Raw genomic sequence first — 24258 nt, forward strand, 5'->3', positions numbered from 1 at the left:
AGCGGTAATGACGAGCTGAGCTCGTCATGCAGTGGCAGGCACTTACCGCTGCGATTGGCGGCGCCTCTGCTGCATCAAGCGGCCGCTGTGGGCTTCTCCCTCCCCGCAGGGCCAGGCCGAGGCATAGGCTGGAGAGGCTCCAGCCTCAGGGTGCAGTGTAGGAGGGGGAGCACAATTCATTCAGCTGTCATTCCTAATTGTGTTTGAAGCAGAAAGAAATAAGAAAAGGGGATACATAGCAGTGACTTCAAGCCAGATAACTAGAGATTAAGGTGTTGGCGAGGTTTTGGGCCCTGTGACGCCTCTTAGTCCAATAGCAATCAGTGTGTGACGGCTGGGGTGGCAGGGATGGAGGGGCGCACTTGGGTGTATCAGCCTTGGGTGCTGGAGGACCTTGTCCCGCCTCTGCCTCCCCATCTCCCTTTCCCTCTCCTCCGGCCTAATTCCCCATGGCAGGCAAGATGGCGATCCCCAGCCCCTAGCAATGACGACAATCATGCGCCTCCTGCTGGCCGGCGCATGAATTACAACACAAATATACATTCATACAGCCAATCATATTATGGTGATTCAAAGGTGTTTGTAAAACACCTGTGTACAATATAAATAGGCTTGGCTGTTACTGTTTCTCCCTCTTTCAGAGTCCCAAAGAGTCTATTGCTAGTAGCTTGCAGCTCAGCTCTGTGATTTTCTGTGCTTTGATTCATTTTTCCTGCCTTAGATTACATAGTTACATAGTTATTTTGGTTGAAAAAAGACATACGTCCATTGAGTTCAACCAGTATAAAGTACAACACCAGCCTGCTCCCTCACATATCCCTGTTGATCCAGAGGAAGGCGAAAAAACCCTTACAAGGCATGGTCCAATTAGCCCCTAAAGGGAAAAATTCCTTCCCGACTCCAGATGGCAATCAGATAAAATCCCTGGATCAACATCATTAGGCATTACCTAGTAATTGTAGCCATGGATGTCTTTCAACTCAAGGAAAGCATCTAAGCCCCCTTTAAATGCAGGTATAGAGTTTGCCATAACGACTTCCTGTGGCAATGCATTCCACATCTTAATCACTACTGTAAAGAACCCTTTCCTAAATAAATGGCTAAAACGTTTTTCCTCCATGCGCAGATCATGTCCTCTAGTCCTTTGAGAAGGCCTAGGGACAAAAAGCTCATCCGCCAAGGTATTATATTGCCCTCTGATGTATTTATACATGTTAATTAGATCCCCTCTAAGGCGTCTTTTCTCTAGACTAAATAAACCCAGTTTATCTAACCTTTCTCGATAAGTGAGACCTTCCATCCCACGCATCAATTTTGTTGCTCGTCTCTGCACCTGCTCTAAAACTGCAATATCTTTTTTGTAATGTGGTGCCCAGAACTGAATTCCATATTCCAGATGTGGCCTTACTAGAGAGTTAAACAGGGGCAATATTATGCTAGCATCTCGAGTTTTTATTTCCCTTTTAATGCATCCCAAAATTTTGTTAGCTTTAGCTGCAGCTGCTTGGCATTGAGTACGATTATTTAACTTGTTGTCAATGAGTACTCCTAAGTCCTTCTCCAAGTTTGATATCCCCAACTGTATCCCATTTATTTTGTATGGTGCTAGACCATTAGTACGTCCAAAATGCATGACCTTACATTTGTCAACATTGAATTTCATCTGCCATGTATGTGCCCATATAGCCATCCTATCCAGATCCTGTTGCAATATGACACTATCTTCCTGAGAGTTAATGATTCTGCACAATTTTGTATCATCTGCAAAAATAGCAACATTGCTCACTACTGCATCTACTAGGTCATTAATAAATAAATTGAAGAGCACTGGACCCAGAACAGACCCCTGTGGGACCCCACTGCTAACAGTCTCCCATTTTGAGTATGATCCATTGACCACAACTCTTTGCTTTCTGTCCATTAGCCAGTTCCCTATCCATGAACACAGACTCTTCCCCAGTCCTTGCATCCTCAACTTTTGCACCAGACTTTTGTGGGGAACAGTGTCGAAGGCCTTTGCAAAGTCCAAGTATATCACATCTACAGCATTCCCAATATCCATATTAGCATTCACTACCTCATAAAAGCTGAGCATGTTAGTCAAACAGGACCTGTCTTTAGTAAACCCATGTTGATGCTGAGAAATAAGATTATTTTCTACTATGAAGTCATGTATAGTATCTCTTAGTAACCCCTCAAATAGTTTGCATACAACTGATGTTAAACTTACAGGTCTATAATTTCCTGGATCAGATTTTTTGCCCTTCTTAAATAATGGGAAAACGTGGGCTGTACGCCAATCCACTGGGACTCTGCCAGTTGCAAGAGAGTCACAAAAGATAAGATAAAGGGGTTTATCTATAACTGAACTTAATTCCCTTAGGACCCGAGGATGCATGCCATCCGGGCCAGGTGCCTTGTCTATTTTTAATTTATTTAGTCTTGCCTTCACTTCTTCCTGCGTTAAGTATTTAATATTACAGTTAGAAGATTGAGACTCTTCCGCCTCTGTAGTTTGCAACAGTGCTGTTTCTTTTGTGAAGACAGAAGCAAAGAAAGCATTTAATAACTCTGCCTTACCTTGGTCATTCAGTGTTGCGGTATAGTCTTTCTAAAGACTGCTGTAATTGCTATTTGTTTGTCCTTGCTGCAGATTTTTTTTTGTCGCTGACCTTTGACCTTTGGTTGACCCCGTATCCTGCTTAGGGTCATAGCCTCGAGCTCCCGGAGGCATCTCTCTGACCAGGCACTGCTGGACTTGTTGGAGGACAGTGGCAGTGATGTGGAGTCTCTGGCTGAGTCGACGGACACCGATGTTCCAGGGGACCTGACATCAGATCCCAAGACCAGTGACAGCAACACCGAGGAGCCAGTAAGTGTGGTGTGCACTTGGTATGAGCTGGAGAGTCTGTCGCAGGCTTCGCCACCCAGGTTCCCTTTCACTGGAGTACCTGGGCAGAAGATCGAGTGTGACCACAGCCTGCTGGCCTACCTGGAGCTGTCTCTGAGCGATGAGGTCATCTGGAAGATCATGGAGGAGACCAATTGCTATGCAGTGCAGCAGCAGCAGGGTGCTCCTTGAAGCAAGTTCTCAAGGAGCAGGAAATGTGAACCTGTCACCTGCGACGACATCTGGGTGTTCCTGGCCCTCATCATCCTCCAGGGAGTGTTGGGGCCTCATCATCTTCCAGGGAGTGTTGGGAAAGCCACTGCAGAAGTGGTACTGGACCACTAACAAAATCCTCGCCACACCGTATTTTGTATCTGTTATGCCGGAGTACCGCTACACCCTGATAATGAAGTACCTGCACTTCGGCAACAATGAGGACTTTGATGAGGCCACCCATCCCGTGCCCAAGCTGATAAAAATCTGGGACATCTACCAGCTCATTGTTGCCAACTTCAGAAGTGTCTACATTCCGGAACGAGACATCACCGTGGACGAAAGTCTCATGGCATACAAAGGGAGACTCAGCTAAGTGCAGTTCATTGCATCCAAAAGGGCCTGCTTTGGGGTGAAGTTTTTTTATGCTCTGTGAGGCCCAGTCCTTATACATCTGGAACTCTGTTATTTACACAGGCAAAGGCACCAAATTTGCACTGCAGTACAGTGAGTTTGGGTTTGCTACCTCTTCTGTGCTCACTCTTATCGAGCCATTGCTGGATCAGGGGTATTGTTTAACCACGGACAACTTTTACACCTCCCCAGAACTGTACGACCACCTGATCCAGCGCAAGACTAATGCATAGGGCATGGTGAGGCCTAACCGACGCCATATGCCACCAGCCTTTTCTGCCAGGAGGTTGAAAAAAGGAGAAGTTGTTGCCTAGCAGAAGGGGAAAATCATGGCTCTGCAGTGGAAGGACAAACATGACGTGTGCATCCTCAGCACGGAGCACAACGCTGCTACAGTGCATACCACTACCAGAGGTAGCAAGGAGGTGAACAAGCTCAAAGCAATACTGGACTTCAACCACACCATGGGAGGTGTGGACAGGGCACAAAAAAAAATTCCGCCACGTACTGGAACAATGCCTGTGGAATGCATATGTTCTTTACAAAAAACACAGTGAAAGGCCTGTACCGCACCATGACTTTGTGTGGCAAATGAGCAAAGCCATACGCGTAAAGCATCCCCCACTGGAGTCAGCTAGACCGGGGCTCAGAGCGTCCTATGTTGTGAACCCGGCACGACTTTCTGTTCTGGATGCCACTTTGTGGAGTATTTGCCAACGACCGCACACAAGGAACAACCCACAAGAAGGTGTGTGGTCTGCTGCACCAAAAAAGGCCCTGGCGGAAAAAATGCACAAGGAGACCCGTACTTCTTGCCCAGACTGTGATGTGGCACTTTGTGCAATCCCTTGTTTCAGAGTGTACCACACAAAGGAGGTGTTTTAGGGGTAAACCTCTATACTGTATTTTTTTTTCTGCCTCCATATATTTATTTCTGCATTTTCTGCATGTTTCTGCATTTATTAAAAATGCAAGCTATTTCTGTTTGTCATTAATAAATGTTATTTAATTTTTTGACAAGAATGTGTGTTTGACACTTTTATTATACTCATAATGTATACTAAACTCTTGCTTGACTCATTTTGGTAAGTTACAGGAAAAAATGTTATGAAAATTAATTGTACTATTTTTTGCACGGAAATTCTGGCGAAATTGAGCGCCAGGGAGGTTAAACAGTTCCTCTGTTTTGATTTTGTATTAGATTTAACAGTTAAGTAATGTTTACAATCTGTTACTGTCTGCTTCTGGAATGTGTATTTTACACCTGTTTACTAATTAACTCTGCCATTGAATTCCCTTAGAGAAGGAAAGGGGTTTGCTGTCATAGCTTTACAACTCTGTAATGATGCTATCAGGTCAGAGATAAATAAACAGTGTCATCTAAGATTTTGTAGGGAGGAGTGCAGAGACTTATTTTCACGTCATCTGGAAAGGAAGTGGTTAAAATAGAAAAAAAGAGGTGGCTTACATTAATAATGACAAGTTCATATACATTTTATCTTTAATAAGCACAGGCAATGTGTTTTGTTGGTCTGCACCCACTTCCTAAGTCCAAATAAAGTGCAAAAGGTTGGCACTTTATTGTTTTTAACCCAGTTGTACCTACCATTGGTTGCCTCTTAACCCCTTTGTGCTTGTCACCCACCTTTGGAGGGGTGTACCTTTGTACCTAGTGGAATGCTACCAATAGGACCTTTTTGCTTTTTCCTAGAGTGCCACCAAATCCAGTTCCAGCTGGGCACCCAAGTGGAGTTGGGCTTATACATCTCCATCTGCCTTTAGTTGTTTATTGCCCCTTATACAACCTTCCTTTGTGAGCAACGCAATTACATAGTTATTTGGGTTGGAAAAAAGACATAAGTCTGTTGAGTTCAACTTCAATTTCCTTTTACTTTTATCAACCAGTTTGTGACATACTGCACCATTTGGGCTCCCATTGTCGCTGTGTTCTTCTTTTTTAGGGTGATTGGTCACCCTCTACCATAGTTTTCAAATAATAGTTAGTTTATTAAAAAGTAGCTTTTACTCTGTAACCCTACCACAGCCAATTTGCCACCTTCACCACCTTCAGCATTATGTTTAGGCATCTGTGATGTTGCTGTGCTACTCCATTTATAGATACCAAGAATTATATTTCATTTTTAAAATGAGTAAATGTACTTGTGTTTGTAAACATCTTTAGATTGTACTCCAAATGATATGTAATCATATGCAATGGATCAGTATTGTGTGTGAAGGACACACCCAATTATTACTATTAAGGTGCTGATACTTTTGCCACTGTCAATATATGTTAGGAGAAAATGGGTCCTTAGGCGAGATAGCAGCTCTGTGCCACTTATCCACTTTTTATATCCCAAGCCAACTCTAACACTAAACCTACCATCACACTAAACACACACAACCTTAAATAACATAATTATTCTGTTTGGTACTCTACTTAAAGGGGAACTGAAGAGAGAGGTATATGGAGGCTGTCATGTTTATTTCCTTTTAGACAATACCAGTTGCCTGGCAGCCCTGCTGATCCTCTGCCTCTAATACTATTAGCCATAGCCCCTGAACAAGCATGCAGCAGATCAGGTGTTTCAGTGGTTCAGACTTATAAGTCTGATCTGACAAGACTAGCTGCATGCTTGTTTCTGGTTTTAATCAGATACTACTGCAGAGAAATAGACCAGCAGGGCTGCCAGGCAACTGGTATTGATTAAAAGGAAATAAACACGACAGCCTCCATATACCTCTCTCTTCAGTTCCCCTTTAACTTAAAGGGTCTAAAATATTGTTTTTTTCTATTACTGATGTCTGTGACTGCAGAGCCATTGCACCAAGATTGCCTGTGCAGTTCCAGGTGGAAAGCCATTGGAGTATATATATGCCTTTTCAGCACTTGCTGGATACAGTCCTATAGGTGTAGTCATTAGAGTTCATATAAATCATATCAGAATTTATTTCGCCAAGTACAACGTGAGCTGTACCCGGAATTGATTTTGGCACATACAGGGTCAGTGATGGTACAGTAACAAAAAAGTACATTGAGCATACAGTAGGTACAGTACAGTAAATACATACAGTTTCTGCCGATACATACAGTAGATCCTACAGCATGTACAAAACTTATATAGACATAGATATAGAGTGTAAGCATAGAGGAGCTTGTAGAAAGATGGACCCAGGAGAAAGGACCAGGGGGGGAATCTGCTGGCATCCAGGCACTCAAAACGCTTCTGCAGCGATACTTTGAATCAGATGTCCCCCCAGTCTATCCTGGGAAGAGAGAGAGAGGAGAAGAAAGGGAGAGAAGTAAAGCTAAAGATGGAGCAGTAAGAGTGAGATCCCTCGGGATTGCAGTCCACAAAATGGCTGGTTAGCTAGTGTCCCAGATGACTGGCTTGTGACTGTGGTGGGTCCATGGCTGCAAGGTCTTGCGTTGACCCCAGTGTGAAAGGACCTTGCCATGCCAGCACAAAGATGCTGGAGCGACTGGACGACCCATGTGGGGACCAGGGTGGCTGGCCCAAAGTGAAGCAGGTAGCTGTATGGGTCCATGCATATGGGCAGACCAGTGGAACAGGGTCCAGCGGCCATGGAGCACCCCAGCACGTTCAGTGGCAGAGGGCCAGGTCTCACTAGGGGAAAAGATGGTGGTCTGACTCCCTCAGCTCTCCTGGACAGCACCAATGGGACTAGTAGCAGACAGGGGCAGCAGGCCCAGAGGCACAAATGTTCACATACAGTAGGCCTGCAATGCAGGCTCCATCAGAACAATTGCAGGGAACTTGAAATAGCCTCACCCCTAGCTGCAGCCTGCCTGGAGGGCTGAGACAGACCTGAGTGTGCCCGAAGCGGCACGGACTCTCTGGCAGCGACAGCAGAGGTGTCCCGACGCGGGGGTCCGGACCACAGGGGCGGCGGCGTCAGCTGATGCAAGGGCAGCCAAACGATGCTGTGCATTTCTGGTGGTGGCTGTGCCTTTCGCTAGCGGTGGCGGCCAGACTGATGGTGAGCAGGCACAGTGGGCAGCTCCATCTAGAATGTACATGTGGGACGGCGGCATCCGGCCCTGTGGTCGCGGTGGTGAAGCAGCCGCGTTTCTCGGATGGCGGTGGTCAGGCCTCTTCTGCACGTGGAGTGTCTCACGTGCTCCGTCCTGGCGTCCTGGACTCCTTAACAGCGTGCAGCAGCCCACGTGGTGGAGGGGATCCGGCTGCTTGGGTCGGGTAGCCTCAGCGATCCTGGGCTGCGGAGGATGGGTATCTCCCCCGCACCGCAGCAGAGGAGTGACCAACCGCACATAGCGGCTGGTGGGTCGGTGGCAACAGGCCCTCAGTGGATGCAGCAATGGATGCAGCAGCCTCCCACCGCTGATCAGGATCCGCCGTGCGGCATCCCAGTTTCCTCTGTGACTGCAGAGAGCAGCATCTGTTTCTGGCAGCAGGGTAAGCAGCGAGGGTTGGCTACATGCAGACCAGCAGTCGAGGTCTGCAACCAGGGAGGAAAGCCGAGTAGAAAAAGGTGAAATTTTTTTTTAAAAAGGCCGGAGCCCTGTGTGCCGTGGCTACCTAGTCCGGTGCCATCTTGATCATCATATGCACTGTGCTTTAAGTTATTCCTACAATACAGCGGATTGGGAAAGAAGTTGATAGAAAATGGACCTTAAAGTGAACCTTAAGCCAAATAAAAAAAAATGAGTTTTACTCACCTGGGGCTTCCCTCAGCCTCCTGCAGCTGTCCGGTGCCCTCACAGCCTCGCTCCGATGCTCCTGGACCTGCCGGTGACCACTTTTGGTTTCGCCATCAGGACCAGACAGGCTGGGAACGTGAGTGATTCTTCGCGTTCCCAGCCACAATAGCTCCCTCTATGTTGCTATAGCAGCATAGAGGGCTGCTATGGCAACATAGAGGGCGCTATTGTGGCTGGGAACGCGAAGAATCACTCGCGTTCCCAGCCTGTCAGGTCCTGACGGTCGAAACTGGAAGTGGTCGCCGGCGGGTCCAGGAGGATCGGAGCGAGGCTGGGAGGGCACCGGACAGCTGCAGGGGGCTGAGGGAAGCCCCAGGTGAGTAAAACTCTTTTTTTTATTTGGCTTAAGTGCCTCTTTAAGTTCAACAAGTTATTCTGCACAATAAGAGATACATTCTACATTCATTACATTAAAGCTAATTTAACTGCAGGCTGAACGCTGATCTCTAAACATCGGGTAAACATTTATTGAAACTTATACTATATGAAAGTCAAGTAGCGTTTAAAAGAAACACAAGTAATACATTCAGTGTAATATGGCATTATAAACTATTGTTGCATTACTATGTAGAGAACATTACAGTCAATGGGAGTCTATAATAAAAAAAAAATAAACCAGATACTTACCTAAGGAGAGGGAAAGCTCTGGGTCTCCACTCCCGGTGCACCTGTCCCGGTGCACCTGTTGCGGTGGCAGCAACTCAAAGAATTACGAAGCCTCCCTTCAGCGGCGGAGATAGCAGCATTTGACCGAATTGGTTGAATGCTGCTACGGGGGATCCTGCGCTGGAACGGGCACCAGGAGAGGAGAGGGACCCAGAGCCTTACCTCTCCCTAGGTAAGTATCTAGCTTTTTTTTAACTAACAATTCCCAAAGACTATAATATACAAAGAGTATAAATATTTTTGGTCAAAAGTAATGTTTAAGTAATCAAGTTTCCATTGTAGAAAGACTGTCTTAGATCATCTGAGATTGGTCCAACAGATTTAGCAGTCAGTAGCCAGCTACCTACAAGCTGGTATACAGTAAAGGGCGATGCACACTGATCCCCAAATTCTGCAAAAATATCCTGTTAATAGTGAAAATTGTAAATAAAAGTGTACACTGTACTTAAAAGTAATTAAACAGTGAACTGCAAAGAAAGTGCAATAGTGCCACAGAGACTTTCTTATTTATTTCAAAAAAAGTGTGAATTGATCATGTTTTTTTATTTTTTTAATTACATATGCTAATACAGCAATGGTGTTCTAGATATATGACTTGTCACTACACTGTGGACTGCAAAGGAAGTGCAATAGTACCAGAGGGACTCTTTTTTTATTTATTTCAATAAGGTGTGAATTGTTTGTTTGTTTTTTTTCATTTGTACTGTACTAATGTAGCAATGGTTTATAATAGTCTACTGGATTTATGGTTCTCTAAACCTCTAACCCATAGATGTTATATTTATTGTCATTTGAACCTCAACTTCTATTAAATAATGTTGGTAGTTGATCTGTATGTAAATCTATTTTGGTCAATTCATTTAACTACATTATTTGTATTATATTTATAGCCATCCTGAATTTCATTTGACAGAAGACCACAGAAAGCAATATTTAATAAGTATATGATCATCTCTGAGTTCCGTTTTGGGAGGCATCAGGTATATCTCACTCCAGAGACATCTGATAAATACGTGTAATGAAACAATCCATGAGAATGGCTCCCCTCCTCAAATCCCATCTCTCCACTTTAAAACAAGCAGCCAACTCTCAACAGAATTATTCAGATCCCTAAATTTCTCTGCCTTTTTTTTCCTTGAGCTTAATTTACTAGCAAATTAAAATGAGTTACATATATTGGATATTCTGCATGTTTCACAAGCAATAAAGTCTGATTTCTCCTTTTACTTTTTCATTAGATGTTGGCAAGCAGATAATCGAAATGAGCTTATTCCCCATTTAGTTTTATGAGAATGATTTTTTCCAAGCGGTGCAGCGTGTACATATGTGTGTGTTGGAATCTGTTCTCTTGGAATATTGCCTTCTATAGCAGTAGTGGCAAGAACATGGCAGACATAGTGAAAAGGATAATATTGGTAACACTTCAGGGCAAACTCATTTAGGGAGTATCAGCTTTCCGCTTCTTAGCTGTGGTTTGGTCTGCTGCAATGTAGTGCACGACATGATGTAAACTGTTCCATTATAAGACCATGGGAATGCAAATAATAGGCATCTGGGCTCCATATTCTTATTGCTACCGATCCTTCATTCACGTTGCTATACTTTATTTTTTTCATACATTCAAACGTGTAAAGTCCTGTGGACTACTTGTGCTAAGTAGCGTTGATCATTTTATTTTACACAGGACTTGACCCGATCATGGCCCATATGCAATTAACTTTTTCCTCTGGGTTTTCTCCAAGGTGATATTTTTAAACTTGTCAATAAAATACATTTTAAGCCACCAGAAAGGAAGAAAATGCTCCAAATTATTTTGATAGTACTTTTTGCACCTACTTTTTCGTACTTTTTTAGTTGAAAGTGCTGGAAAGTTCTTTTAAATCAAAAATGAAAAATTATCTCCTAGGAGAAAAAAGGTGAAAAAGTGAATTGCATACGGCCCAATGTCTCACGTCTGAATCTTTAGGTAAGCTAGAAAATGCAAAAGTGAAATATGATCACAAGACTGTGACCAGCCATTCAGATAATTACACATCAGTTTCTTGATCAAATATATTGTGTTTCATCATTAATTACCCTAAAAAAGAGTGCATGCAAATAACTCTAAACCTAGAGGTATAACATCCCTAGCCTACCACCTCCCAGGATATAGTTTTTCATCTTCTATTTTAAATAACTTCCCAGCACTTTTCAACTAAAAAAGTACCAAAAAGTAAATGAAAAAGAACTATTAAAATTATTTTGAGCATTTTCTTGCTTGCTGGTGGCTTAAAGGGCATTTTATTGACAAGTTTAAAAATATCACCAAGGAGAAAACTCAGGAGAAAAGGTGACTTGCCTATGGACCCTGTGTAACGATTGCAGAATAATCTCCGTGATCCGCACACAAGGCGTGCGCTGATACGGCGGAAATCCTCCACAAGCGTATGAAGGGGGGAACCCAGCTTTGGTGCAAGCACCAGTAGAGGGCAATTCCCACCAGCAGATGGCGCTGTGGAGTGCAGACGAGTACGAGTACAACCACTGCATGGCCACAGATGCCAGATGGGGATTGTACAGATCAAGACAATGCGGGGCTGAACAGCCCTTAAAGAGAAAGAGCACAGGTACAGGATAAATGTGTGTTCACCAATCTAGTCGTGACCCTGCAACGGTGAACACACATCAGCAGAAACAAAAGTAGGAACGCAATCGCGAGAGAGGCGACTGCCAGAGGTGACACAAGGCTGAAGCAAGACAGGGCATGAGAGTAGCAAAGGCACAGCAAACGACAATGAGAAGTAACGAAAATAACAAACACTAACTAAACGCAAACACCGCACTCATTCGCAACAGCGAACGCGTTTACAGCGCGGTCTCCGCGTGTTAAGCACAACAGAGACAAGCACGCCTAACTAACCACCGACAGACAAACGCGAAACAAAGAACGCGAGCGTTTGCTTAGTGGTTAACTCACCGAGCCTACAGCAAGCATTCGTATCAGACAAGACAGACAAACGGAAAACAGGAATAAGCTAGGAAAGATCCACTGCTCTTACCGCCAGAGCGAGTGCGATCCAGGTACAGAAACAGAATTGCAGATCAGAAGGATCCACAGCCGCTACCGCTAGGGGCTAGTGCGATCCAAGCAAGACAGGCAGATGAGATAGCTGGTAGCAACCGCTGCTCCAGCTATACTTCAGGAAAACAGAACAGAAGGATCCACAGCACTAGCGCAAGGCTGGTGCGATCCAGGCAAGACAGATCAGAAGGATCCACAGCACTACCGCTAGAGGCTAGTGCGATCCAGGAAAACAGAACAGAAGGATCCACAGCGCTAGCGCAAGGCTAGTGCAATCCAGCCAAGACAGAACAGAAGGATCCACTGCCACTACCGCTAGAGGCTAGTGCGATCCAAGCAAGACAGATCAGAAGGGACTACCGGTAGCAACCGCTGCTCCGGTTAGCACCCAGACAACCAGAACGATTTCCTGTCGACCACCGCTGGGACAGGACAATCGCAACAGACAGACAAAACAGATATACAATCTAACTGCACTAGGGAAACTGCCTAGTGCAGTCCCAGGAATTACTCTAAGATAACTTTGATGAGATATAGCATGGCTGACACTCAACAAACCCTGAAGGAATGACCAGCAAAGGACTCTGGGAAACATAGCTTCTTATACTGCCAGCCCTCAAAGGGGACAGCTGGGCAATTTGCATGTATGCAAATCCCTCAGCAAAGCAACTCTGAAAGTTGCAAGATGAAGCCAGGTCTCCTTTCCAGAGACCTGCATCCCTCAGACATAAGGAATGGTCAAACAGCTGTCTGCCTGTGCAGCCAGCTGAGCGGATCCTTACACCCTGGGCCCTGACTCAACTCACTTTTTCTCCTAAGCTTTCCCCTTTTCACATCTTATCAATAAAATGCCCTTTAAGCATCCAGCAAGGAAGAAAATGCTTAGAATAATTTTGACAATATTTTTCCCCCTACTTTTTGGTAGTTTTTCAACTGCAGGGTACTGAAAAGTTATTTTAAACAGAAGATGAAAAATGATCTCTTAGGTAAAAATAAAGGAGAAAAAGAGAATTGGATTTGCCTCCTAGACTTATCCATTTACTGGCCACAATCTCAAGCACTTTTCTAATATCTGGTTAAGTAGGTAGAAAAAAAAAACTTGTAAAAGTAAAGGGGCCCATACACTGGTCGATTTCAGCCAGAATCGATCGATCAGAAATTGATTCTATCAAATTCCCAGATCGATTGATTTGCAGCCAATTTTGAACAATTTCGATCTATTTGATCTATTTGACAGGATGGAAGATCTAGGTCGATCTGCTGCAGGTAGCAGATCCATGACCCATTGAGTTGTTTCGAATCTTATGGTCCAATAATGCATTTAGATCGATTTCCAATAGATTTCATTCTGAAATCTATTGGAAATCTGTTCTTAGTGTGTGGCACACATCAGATAGATTCCTGTCAGATTCGACTTGACAGGCTTCTGACAGAAATCTATCTGATGGTCGAATCTGCTGCAAATCTATAAGTGTATGGCCACCCTAAGACCTTTTAATGGCTAAAAGATAGAGTTAAAATATGCAAGCTTTCTGGGATCTAGTCCCCTTCTTCAGGCATATTTCCAGATGTTAGCTGAAGTAAAACTTTACTGGTTTTACTTCAGCGAACATCTGGAAATATGCTTGAAGAAGGGGACTAGATCCCAGAAAGCTTGCATAATTTAACTATATCAGTTAACCATTAAAAGGTATTACTTTTACAAGTTTTTTTTCTACCTACATAATTTGTTTGGCTAACACTGTACAAAAACTTTTCTACTACTAATATCTTTTAGAAATTCTGTAGAATACCTGTGTTTTATATGCACATAAAATCACAAAAAAGTTCATTTGAATGGATTGCATTTTTCCAAGCAAAAGTGTAGCTTTCCTTTCGACAATCTGAACAGTTAATAAATGAAAGAGACTGATAAAGTGCATGCAGTCACATGTAAAATTTCACTTATTTTATACAAATAATGCAATGAAAAAAATGTGGGAGCTCCACCAGTTTCTTAAGAATGATCTTCACTATTTTACTACAGAGGCAGCACAAAAAGGTTAGTAAGGCTGCACTTAATTATTTTCATTTACAAGTTAGTTTCCCTTTAAGGGTTCCATAAATATTTTTATTTTTATCGCTGAGACATAAAGTAGTTTCCAGACTGCTGAACATAAATTATGAATATGCATTCCTCAGTTTACCAAAATCTCAAATATATTACTTTTTTATGTGTAGAGAATTGTTTAAAAGTTCCCAGAAACATAATATTCAATAGATCCTTGTTATTTTTAAGTTCGGTAACTATAAGGCAGAACGTCCATGTGTGTGGGGTTGAGGTACATAGCATGTTAGGCTCATTAGCTAAGGCATTGGCAGGTTATTTGTACTGTGGTTGCCTGGAGGTCCACTGATTTCAAACAGGCACATTGTCCAAGTCAGATACTATGGCATATAAAAAATATTTTAGACACTGCTTTCCCTAAATTTACCACTGGTGGTTCTATCCTTCCCATGACCTTCATTTCTGTTCTTGTCATATTCCAACCAAGAGAAAATAACACACAAGCCAGCTTCTAACTTTATCAGACTTATCTGAGTGTTAGTGCAATGCGCAGGAAAAAGGAGCCTGCGTGATTATAGCAAGCGGTCGACAAATATCTCTACTGGGCTCACATAAATCAGATTAATGCTTGGCTATGGGTAATACAAACCATAAATAAAAAGCTGGCCTAAACATGCTTAATAATGAGCATTTCATGATATTTCCTCTGTTGCATATGTAACACTGTTATTACCAGCAGGAAATGAAACCAAGGGTACCAAGTACGCCCAGTTGTGTGATCCGATGATTATTTAAAATAAGCTAAATAATGTTTATACAAAATCTATCATATTCACTCTCCGTATTTCGATGTCTTCTAATAAAGTCCGTAAACTGTGCTATTTATAGGTCCTTTACATTAGAATATTTATGGTGAGCTACTTTTGAATCAGAAAAAAACATCAGATTCTTTAAACAATGATGTTTATTTCCCTTGGCCTTATACTGAAAACGAGTAGCTCTAACCGGCATCAAGAGTAAAAATCCAAATGCAAAAAATGCTTGCAGACTTTGTTCCTAGCATAATCATAGTTTTATCACTGATTAGAGAAATGCCACAAATCTTGCCTGCCCTGCTATGCTGCAGATGGAAAGAACATATATCTTTTATTCTATTTATGAATTTCCAGTCAACTATGCTTTTTTTAGTGCATGTGGAAAAACTCTCAAAAAGATATGATAAAGGCGGAAAAAAAACCTAAGTTCCTGGCTAAGGTTATGCCTAAATAAGACCGTGAGAGAGACAATCACAGTCTAGTCTACAATGTGACATACTAGAAATGCTATCAGTAAAGTATAAATATGTATGTGGAACAAGCAGTCACGTCAGCATTTAAACCTTTTGAATTTACTAAGTTCCACAAGAAGTGAAGATTTAGTTTGGGTCACTACTTGCTCACAACATGTGTTCATTCCTGCTTACACTGGTGCAAGTGTACAGACAACAGTGATTTCAAGCCATTCTCACCATCCATCATCTGCAAAATAAGATGCTTTCTGCTTTTGTCGTGTGTACATGCAGGGGTAATTTTCCTTTCTGAAATCCTAATTCTAAATAAGTATGTCTGTCTAAATGTATTTACTAAAAATGGCTTATTTTTAGACAACTCAATCAGTCCACTAAGCTGTTTCTAAATTAGGAATTATTCTGACACAGCTATTTGAGATAAAACTAAATGAGAAAAAAAAACTAACGTGAAACTTAAAAAACTAAAAGTGAAACTTAGTAAAAAAAAAGTTAACAAACTAGGGTAGGAGGCGCCCAGGGTATTCCAAATATTAGTGAGGTATGTACCAATATAAATATAAGGTAGGTAACAGTTCTAAGGTTGTAGTAAATTCGATCCTACCTTGAATAAGCAGTCCTTTGACTAGAATAAAAACAACATTTTATTGCGCACTTAAAAATGAAAACGCATTTTACGGCGTAAGCCGCTTTCTCAGGTCGAGAAGTGTGCCTTTAAGACACAAACAGGGTACTCAAAAACTAAAGGACACAGCTCTTTAACTTAAAATAAATACAATAATAAATAAAAGATAACAAATATGCAATAAAAAATACACATATAGTTATATATACAGCCAAAAAGTACTCAAATACATGACACTTATAGAGATATGCGGCATTCCTTATGTATAGTAAGTGCATAGTATGATATAATAAAAAAAGGTTCCTTATTTTACATTTGTGCTCCATCATACACCAACGTCCTAATTTTATTTGGTTTTCTTATCCACCTATACTTTAAAAATGCTTAATTGAGCAAGCTAGGTGAGTAAGTTCTATACAAACTTGAACATCTGTGCTAACTTTCATTAAATAAATAGTTGTTATATTGCATTTATAAAGCACAGACATTTTCCACAGCAAAGAATAAGAGGAAGCCAGAACGCCCTGGTTAAACCTATACAAACATGAAGAGACTAAGGGCCCGTTCAGATCAGAAATGCGGATGGCTATGCGTGCGGAACGCGTGCGGACCGCAACGCGTACGAACGCATGGCCATCCGCGTTTGTGTGCGTTGCGTGGCTGATCCCATCACTGAAAAGTGAATGGGACAGCCACGCGTTTTTGCAAAATCTGCATGCAGCATGCGTTCCCGGACCGCATGCAGTGTGAACATCAGACATTGCACTCTATGCAATGTCTGATGTCGTGCGTTTTGGCCACCTGCACGCGTTTCCAAAACGCGGCTGGAAACGCGTGCAGTGTGAACGGGCCCTAACTATACAGACTCCATCCAGATAGTGTCAGGGCAGAGATTCAAACCTGGGGTCCTAGCAACAGCAGAGTGCTATTCACTTTGCCACTGTGTTTAAGTCACTTTTTATTTTGCAGTATTAATAAACATTGTAACAGCTAACATTATTAATGTCACAAATAACAACTGCCTTTGAAAAGTTACATAATCATATTATATTTTGAATAAAACATATTTGTAATAATTAAGCATACCTGTAAAAACATCTTAACATGGGGCAGTTTTGGGATCTGTCTAAAGAGGAAATGTGGTATGCCACAGGAAAAAGTGGGTATGGTCGCGACAGATAGGAAGCAGGGCAAAAGAATGGACATAACATAAAAGTATGTGAAGCAAGGTTACATGCTGCGTAGCCACTGTTTTAAATGTGTACACTTTCCTAACCTGAGCAATATGCATGTACTAGTGAGCCTCAAGCAAGAATTACTACTCATCATGCCACAATGTTACACAGGTTCTCAAGAAAAAGACATAGGCCTCAATTCACTAAGATCATGCTGGAGATAATAGGGCAAGAGAAAACTTACCTCCACACAGTAAGAGAGTTATCTTATCTCGTCATTCCTTAAGTTACCTCCTCTGTAGTTAATTTACCTCCTCTGTAGTTAATTTACCTTCTCTGTAGTTATTTTCACACGCAGTTAATAAACAGCCTGTCTTTAACTGTGGAGTTATTTTACGGATTGAAGAGTTAACTTAAAGACAGAAGAGTTAACTTTAGGTTTGCCTGAGATAAAATGTTTCCTGAATACGACATGCCTCATCACCATGGTGATAACTCTAGAAACGTTATTAAAGACAGGAGATAAGCTTAGTGAATTTAGGCCATAGACTTAAATATATGGTAACTTTCTAAGCACTGCAGGAGGACTTTCCTGCCTGCAACAGAACTCAATAGACAAAAACAGATAAATGTGAACTGGCACACAGAAGATCACTGCAGTCTGTGATCTGCCCATTTTTGTTCACTAACCAGTCCAATAAAATTCATGGCAATGAAAATGGTATGGACAGAGCCTTACACTTGAATGTGCACCGAGGCAGATTGGGGAAAAAAGATAGATACTTACCTAGGAAGATGGAAGCCTTTGGATCCCGCAGAGGCTTCCTGTGTCATCCTGGCTAGGGATGGTCAATGAGGTGCAAATAATTTAATTTGATGCAGGATTATGCAAATGTTGTATGCCAATTTATGCAGCATGAAAATGGACCAATTGAATTTTACCTCAGCAGGATTTGATTGGTTCATGTTCAAGCTGCATAAATTTGCATACACAATTAGCATAGTGCTTGTTCAACTTGCATTTTTTTTGCATTTCATTGACCATCCCTACTCCTGACCCCCAACAGTGCCGTGTGCGAACCCCCAAAAACATATCCGACAAGAGCTTGGTGGATATGGTATCAGATATGGTTTTGTGGTAACAATCCTTATGCCTCTGCAGTAAGTAGGAGTAGCTTGTCCACGAGCAGCTCCATGTTACTGCGCAAATGTGGCTGTACTCACGAGGGCATGAAGAGGAGCGCAGCCACAAACTTCCAGAGGGACCTGGCAATCGGGGTGAGGGCAAGAAGGGCAGATCCAAAGGCTACTCTCTTCCTAGGTAAGTATATCTCTTTGGTGTCCCAGGCTGCCTCGAGTTCTCTTCTACTATATTCCTGGTTTGTTGGACATTTTTTCTTTTCAAAAAGATTGTAGTGAAAAGTCACTTTTATTCCACTTCTGAGCATCAACAGAGTTTTCATTCACTTTGACCAAAGTTTCAGCTAACATCATCAGTGCGAATGCTGTCACAATTTTAGTTAGTTGAAAGGGAAGGTTTTATCTCTGCTCACCCAACTCAATGCCTATATGATAATATTGTGTTCTGTTCAGGGCTCCTTTCAAGGTTCAAATGTATCTGTAATCAGTGCACTGGAATAAATACACTTTTGGTATTGTGAAAACTATTTTTTGATTCTGCCTCAAAATGCATTTTACCAACATAGAAGCACAGCTGTGACCACCATCTCTAACGTACATTTTAGAAACCGTTGCCAGAGCAAATATACGTTTATTTGCCAACTAAGCATAAAACAGGATTTATGCATTAAACCATGTGAAGCCAATTTCGCTTGCCTGTACTCATGAAATGAGATTTTGCTTTGAGGGCCTGCATGCATTGATCCTAATCTAAATAGACTGAGATTTTATGAATGTTATAACATGCTATCAGTGACCTGTAGATGGTACCAACATACATGCCTTACTGAGTGAATACTTGAAAGAGAAAATAAAGCCTTGTGAAATAATGTGTGTTGCACAGAATTAAATAAAATAGAATCATATTTTACCAATATTCTACAATTTTACAGTGGTATTTTTCTTTTGCAAAATCTAACTCTATTCTCACACAGAACCCTCCCTCTACAATGTCTAACCTTAACCCCCCTGCAGTCCTAACATTAACCACGCCCCCCCCCCCCCCCCCCCCATCCGGTGAAAAAACTAAAATTTCTGGCCACTGCTATAGGCGCCTATATAAAAACCGGCTATAGTGGTAAATTTGAGTGCCTGCAGTGCCTGATAAATAGTGGGCGCTGGGGATGCCCGCAGTGCAAAATATGGCTGCAAATAGTGAGCACAAATGCCCGCTACTTGTAGCCATATTTTGCTGTATTTTTCATTGTGGCTAGCCCTAGCACCCACTAGTTACCGAGCGCCCAAATTTCCCATTATAGTCGCTAATTATACAGGCACCTAAGGCAGTGCCCAAACTTCTGCTGTTCGTGGTCACCTAGGTTTCCTTCTTCGGATATATAAGGAATTGCAATCAATAAGATAATGTAAATGGATGGTAGGAAATAAAAAGGTCGAACGACAAATTAAAATGATCACTGGCAATTGAAAAGTAAGGGACTTACCTCGCTAGTGCCCCAGTGGTATGGCCAGTTCTTCCAAAAACCAATATGATTAGCCAGCTTCTTCCTTCCAGACCTTCATCCCCAGGAACCCAGCATGCATGGATGAGTAAGCATCCCTTTAGATAGGCACACACAGCCATGCACCCATCTCATTCCCCCTGATGTCGTCATTAGCAGCTGGAGGAAAATGTTTTAATCAAGTGTGTTGGTAAGTGGCCAACTAGCCACTCTGTTACATTTGCCATCAGCCAAGTACAATGGTACTTCCTGCTGAGCTTATGACTGAAATTTTTATGGCCACTCTCTCTAAACTCCTCCTTTCCATAGAACAGGACAAACTACTTGTCAGCGAGATAAGCTGTGCATGTTAGAAGAGCATTATGGATAATCGTTTCTAAAGCAAAAATCAATCATCGAGGACATTATTTATACAATACATGTGCATAGCGAAAGCACAGCATAGTTTCTACAAATTCAAAAAAGGGGTTGACTACTGTATTCTAACTACATAGGTCGGTGCAAAGGGTGATGCCTCTTCTACAGCTTTATTCATAAACTCGCACTGTTTTTTATACAACCACTTACTCAAGAACAGCATCTAACTGTTTCATTTTCCCTAAAAATGTTCAATGCAGCACTTGGAGAAACTGCACCTTCATTGTATACTGTTACAAAACATAAATCAGCTCTCTGCAAGACTTTATTTAAGTTAATGTCATTAAAATATCTATTTTCAGACAGTTAATAGTCTCCAAAAGTGACTGAAGATGAGCTGGATCTGTTTGGCAACCCTTGGAACCTGTCCTCTTTTTCTATAAACTTCACATCTTGCTAAATGAGTAATTAGGTGAGCAAAGTAGGAGCTTGTTACACATTTTCCACATCTTGACCAATGCATAGCTTTCAGAACAGTTTGAGGCTCCCATGTCACAGGCTCATTTAGAAATACTATGCTTGATAACTTTGTTCTCATAAACAAAGTTTACTTGTAAGCAAGCTGAATTAAAAATTAGATCAGTGTACAGAGCTAAACTGACGTAACTGCCTCTTCCTCAGTACTGTAATAATGCAATATCATCTCATTTAACCACTTAAGGACCACAGTGCTAAACCCCCCTAAAGACCAGGCCATTTTTACTGAAATGGGCCACTGCAGCTTTAAGGCCAAGCTGCAAGGCTCGCACAACACACCACACAAGTGATCCCCCACCCCCCCCTTTTCTCCCCACCAACAGAGCTTTCTGTTGGTGGGGTCTCATTGCCCCCCAGTTGTTTATTTATTTTTTTACGAATCTTTATTGTCATTTTTTTTAAATAAACTTATTTTTTTTCCCTCCCTCCCTCCCTCCCTCCCTCCCCCGGCCAGCCTATCACAGTGATCGGACGTGATAGGCTTCAGCCTATCACTGCCAATCGCTCTCTTGTGCCCCAGGGGGACAGCCACGTAACACGGCTGTCCCCAGTACAGCGCTGCCTCAGATCGCAGCGCTGTACCCAGTAAATAAACGGCGCCGTCTAACAGTCTCCCAAGTGGCGATCGCCGCTGGGAGACTGAAGGAGGGGCGGAGCTCCGCCTCCCAAGCAGGAGACGCGCGCGCAGCCGAATTTGTGTGCAAAATCGTGGCCCTTTTCATGCAAAAATTCGCATTTGCACACACAAAACGTTACGCACGTTATAGTGCGCGCAAAAACATTATCACGGCTTTGTGAATCAAGCCCAATATCTTCTGGAGTCCAAATTAATGTCTTAGTGAAGATAATGCAAAGAGTACCTCCAGTGTAATTTCCCAAATAGGAGGAAACTGAAAAAGTGAACTCTAGCTCCACGCCAATAAGTATTGTTGTTATTTTTTCAGCGTTCTATACATATTTCCATCACTTACCGTATTTTTCGCCGTATAAGACGCACTTTTTCTTCCCCAAAATTGTTGGGGAAAAGTGGGTGCGTCTTATGCGGCGAAGGTACAGATTTTGTTATGCAGAGGTGCGCAGGGAAGCGGTATATACGTTACCTGCTCCTGCCGCCGCGCTCCTGGCTCCAGTCCTGCTTCGCGATCCTCTTCTGCCATCCACCGATGCCTGCTGCTACAGCCGCCGCGCTCCTGGCTCCAGTCCTGCTTCGGGATCCTCTTCTCCCATCTACCGCTGTTGCAGCCGCCGAACATCGCTGGCCGGTGAGTCCTAATTAGCCGCGCGGTGATTACGCAATCAGCACACGTGCACTGGGGTCACGCAGGGATACTGACAGGGGGACATGGCTGGCACAGGGACACTGACAGGGGGACTTGGCTGGCACAGGGGACATGCCTGGCACAGGGACACTGACGGGGACATGGCTGCCACAGGGGGACATGGCTGGCACAGAAGGGTATGGTTGGCACAGGAGGACATGACAGGCACAGGGGGAAACAGCAGGCACAGGGGGACACAGGAACAGCCAATCCCTACACTGACCACATAGGGGAACACAGGCAGGCAACATGGGAATAGGCAATTATTACACTGTCCCCTTATGTGGTCAGTGTAATAGTATGTAGAGTAACTGGGGGGTGAAAAGTCCATAAGACGCCCCTGCATCATAGATGCACCAAGGTTTAGTTTTTTTCTTTTTTTCCTGATTTTTGCCTTCTAAATCTGGGTGCGTCTTATATGCCGGAGCGTCTTATACGGCGAAAAATACGGTAGTTGTTGCGCTACTTCCTTTCTTTACTCATCTATTCCCTGAATTACTACCCCTCCCCTTATCTTATTGGATTATAATCATTGAATCTTCTCTTTCATTTCTTTCTTTCTCTTTCATTGCTGTTTTCTCTTTATTAGTAAGATTCAAAAGCTGAGTGATTTTGATCCTCCTAAAGATGGCCACACACGATACAATAAAATGATCCAATTTTACAGCAATTCGATAAATATGACTGGATCTCCCGAAAAAATCAAAACCTTTTTTTTACATTCGACTGAAAAAATCCGATTGGATTTCCGTTTTTTTTTTATCGGTCTGGAATGTTGGAAATGTTTCTTAAATTTTTCTAAAGATTTTAGTATGCACACCCTAGCAAGTTTCCAATCATTTTTATCATAATTGGTGAAAAATTGAACATAGGTGTGTGGTACATTGGTCATATTTTTGAAATGTTACAACCAGTCAGAAAAATGTATTGCAATTCTTAAATTGAGTAGATATTAAAAAAAATTGTATGGTGTGTGGCCACCTTAAACATTTTGTAACACCATTGTCACAAAGGTCATCAAAGAGTCACTCATTTCATGGGTGGGGATGAACTTTGATTTATTCTCTAGATCTGTGTGCAAAAAATATTCACATTATCCTTGTGGCTTCATTATTGGAGTTTTCTTTATGAAATATTTTTTCAGGCACAGCTGTCTCATGTATTTCTTTATCCCTTAAAACGTATTAACCCTATTTGTTGAGGCAAACTTAAATCCTTTTTTTAACAGGGAAACTTCTGCTGAATCCTGATATCATTCACTTAAATTAAATTGTTTGCTATACAGTGCTTTTAGATTTCAAATGAACATTTTATTGAATCTTTATGGTCATTAAAAGAAAAATAACTGCAATACTTATTACAGTGACACAAAAGTTTACTTTTTCAGTTCCCTCCTAATTGTATGGTGGTAGCAGGAGTGACTCCACAGATCTCTGTGCAGCCAGTGGATAAGAAACTATTACTAGTGCTGCAACTTACCGTTCTCTAATTTCCCAAATAAATAAATGCAATTAATCAGAGAGGTTATGGTCATTTCCCTGCGATTTATATTCCCGTTCATTCGCCAGACCTACATTAGGGTAGTATATGGAAAAGATTAGTTCCACTTTAGTTTACACTGGAGGTACTATTTAACAAGGCTTCTTCATAAGCAGATGCAGTTTTATTTTAGACTGGTGAGGTAACCTGTATGAAAAATGAATGTATGGATATTATGGGTGATAATGAAATTCATATTTCAGTCTCTCATAGAGGAAAAGGAAGTCTGTAACTTTGTGCCCTCATTGTTAAGCAAATAACAATGAAATATTATTCTCCTGAAATATTATTCTCACGTGCTAATTAGAGATGGCCCGAACTGTTAGCCGACGGACAGTTCCCAGCGAATTTCCACTGTTCGCGTTCTTGGCAAACTGTGAACTTTTGCTGTGTTCGACCTGCCCCCTATACATCACCATGGAGCCAAACTTTGACCTCTTGCCTCACAGTCAGCAGACACAGGGCAGCCAATCAGCTAGCGCCCCCTCCTGGACCCCCACCCCTCTATTAAAAATCAGTTGTGGTGGCCATATTGTATTCATTCTCTGCTGGCTGCTGTTAGTGAGAGTGTTCTTGTTCCTCACTGACTACAAATATCTCTTTTGAGGGCTAGTACATCGGTCTCCTGTTTATTATTTTGTGTGTGATACTCCACAGCCCACTGACACCCATAGCTTTGCACACTACTGCTATTGTGGCTACATTAACTACCTAATGACTGCTCAACACCGATTGGCGTGAGCAGCG

The 24258-nt window shown here is 42.3% G+C and overlaps 1 protein-coding gene across 1 annotated transcript in view; it reads left to right on the forward strand.

Annotated features, from left to right (window-relative positions):
- Positions 1 to 9832, forward strand: part of TRMT11 (tRNA methyltransferase 11 homolog) — a 254699-nt gene extending 244867 nt beyond the window's left edge. Inside the window, exon 14 of the mRNA XM_068231475.1 lies at positions 9818 to 9832. The gene's annotated coding sequence lies outside the window, so the exon portion shown is untranslated. The remainder of the gene's footprint in view (positions 1 to 9817) is intronic.
- The last annotated feature ends 14426 nt before the right edge of the window (positions 9833 to 24258 follow it).

Source organism: Hyperolius riggenbachi, chromosome 4, assembly GCF_040937935.1.
Source record: "Hyperolius riggenbachi isolate aHypRig1 chromosome 4, aHypRig1.pri, whole genome shotgun sequence".
Lineage (NCBI taxonomy): Eukaryota > Metazoa > Chordata > Amphibia > Anura > Hyperoliidae > Hyperolius > Hyperolius riggenbachi.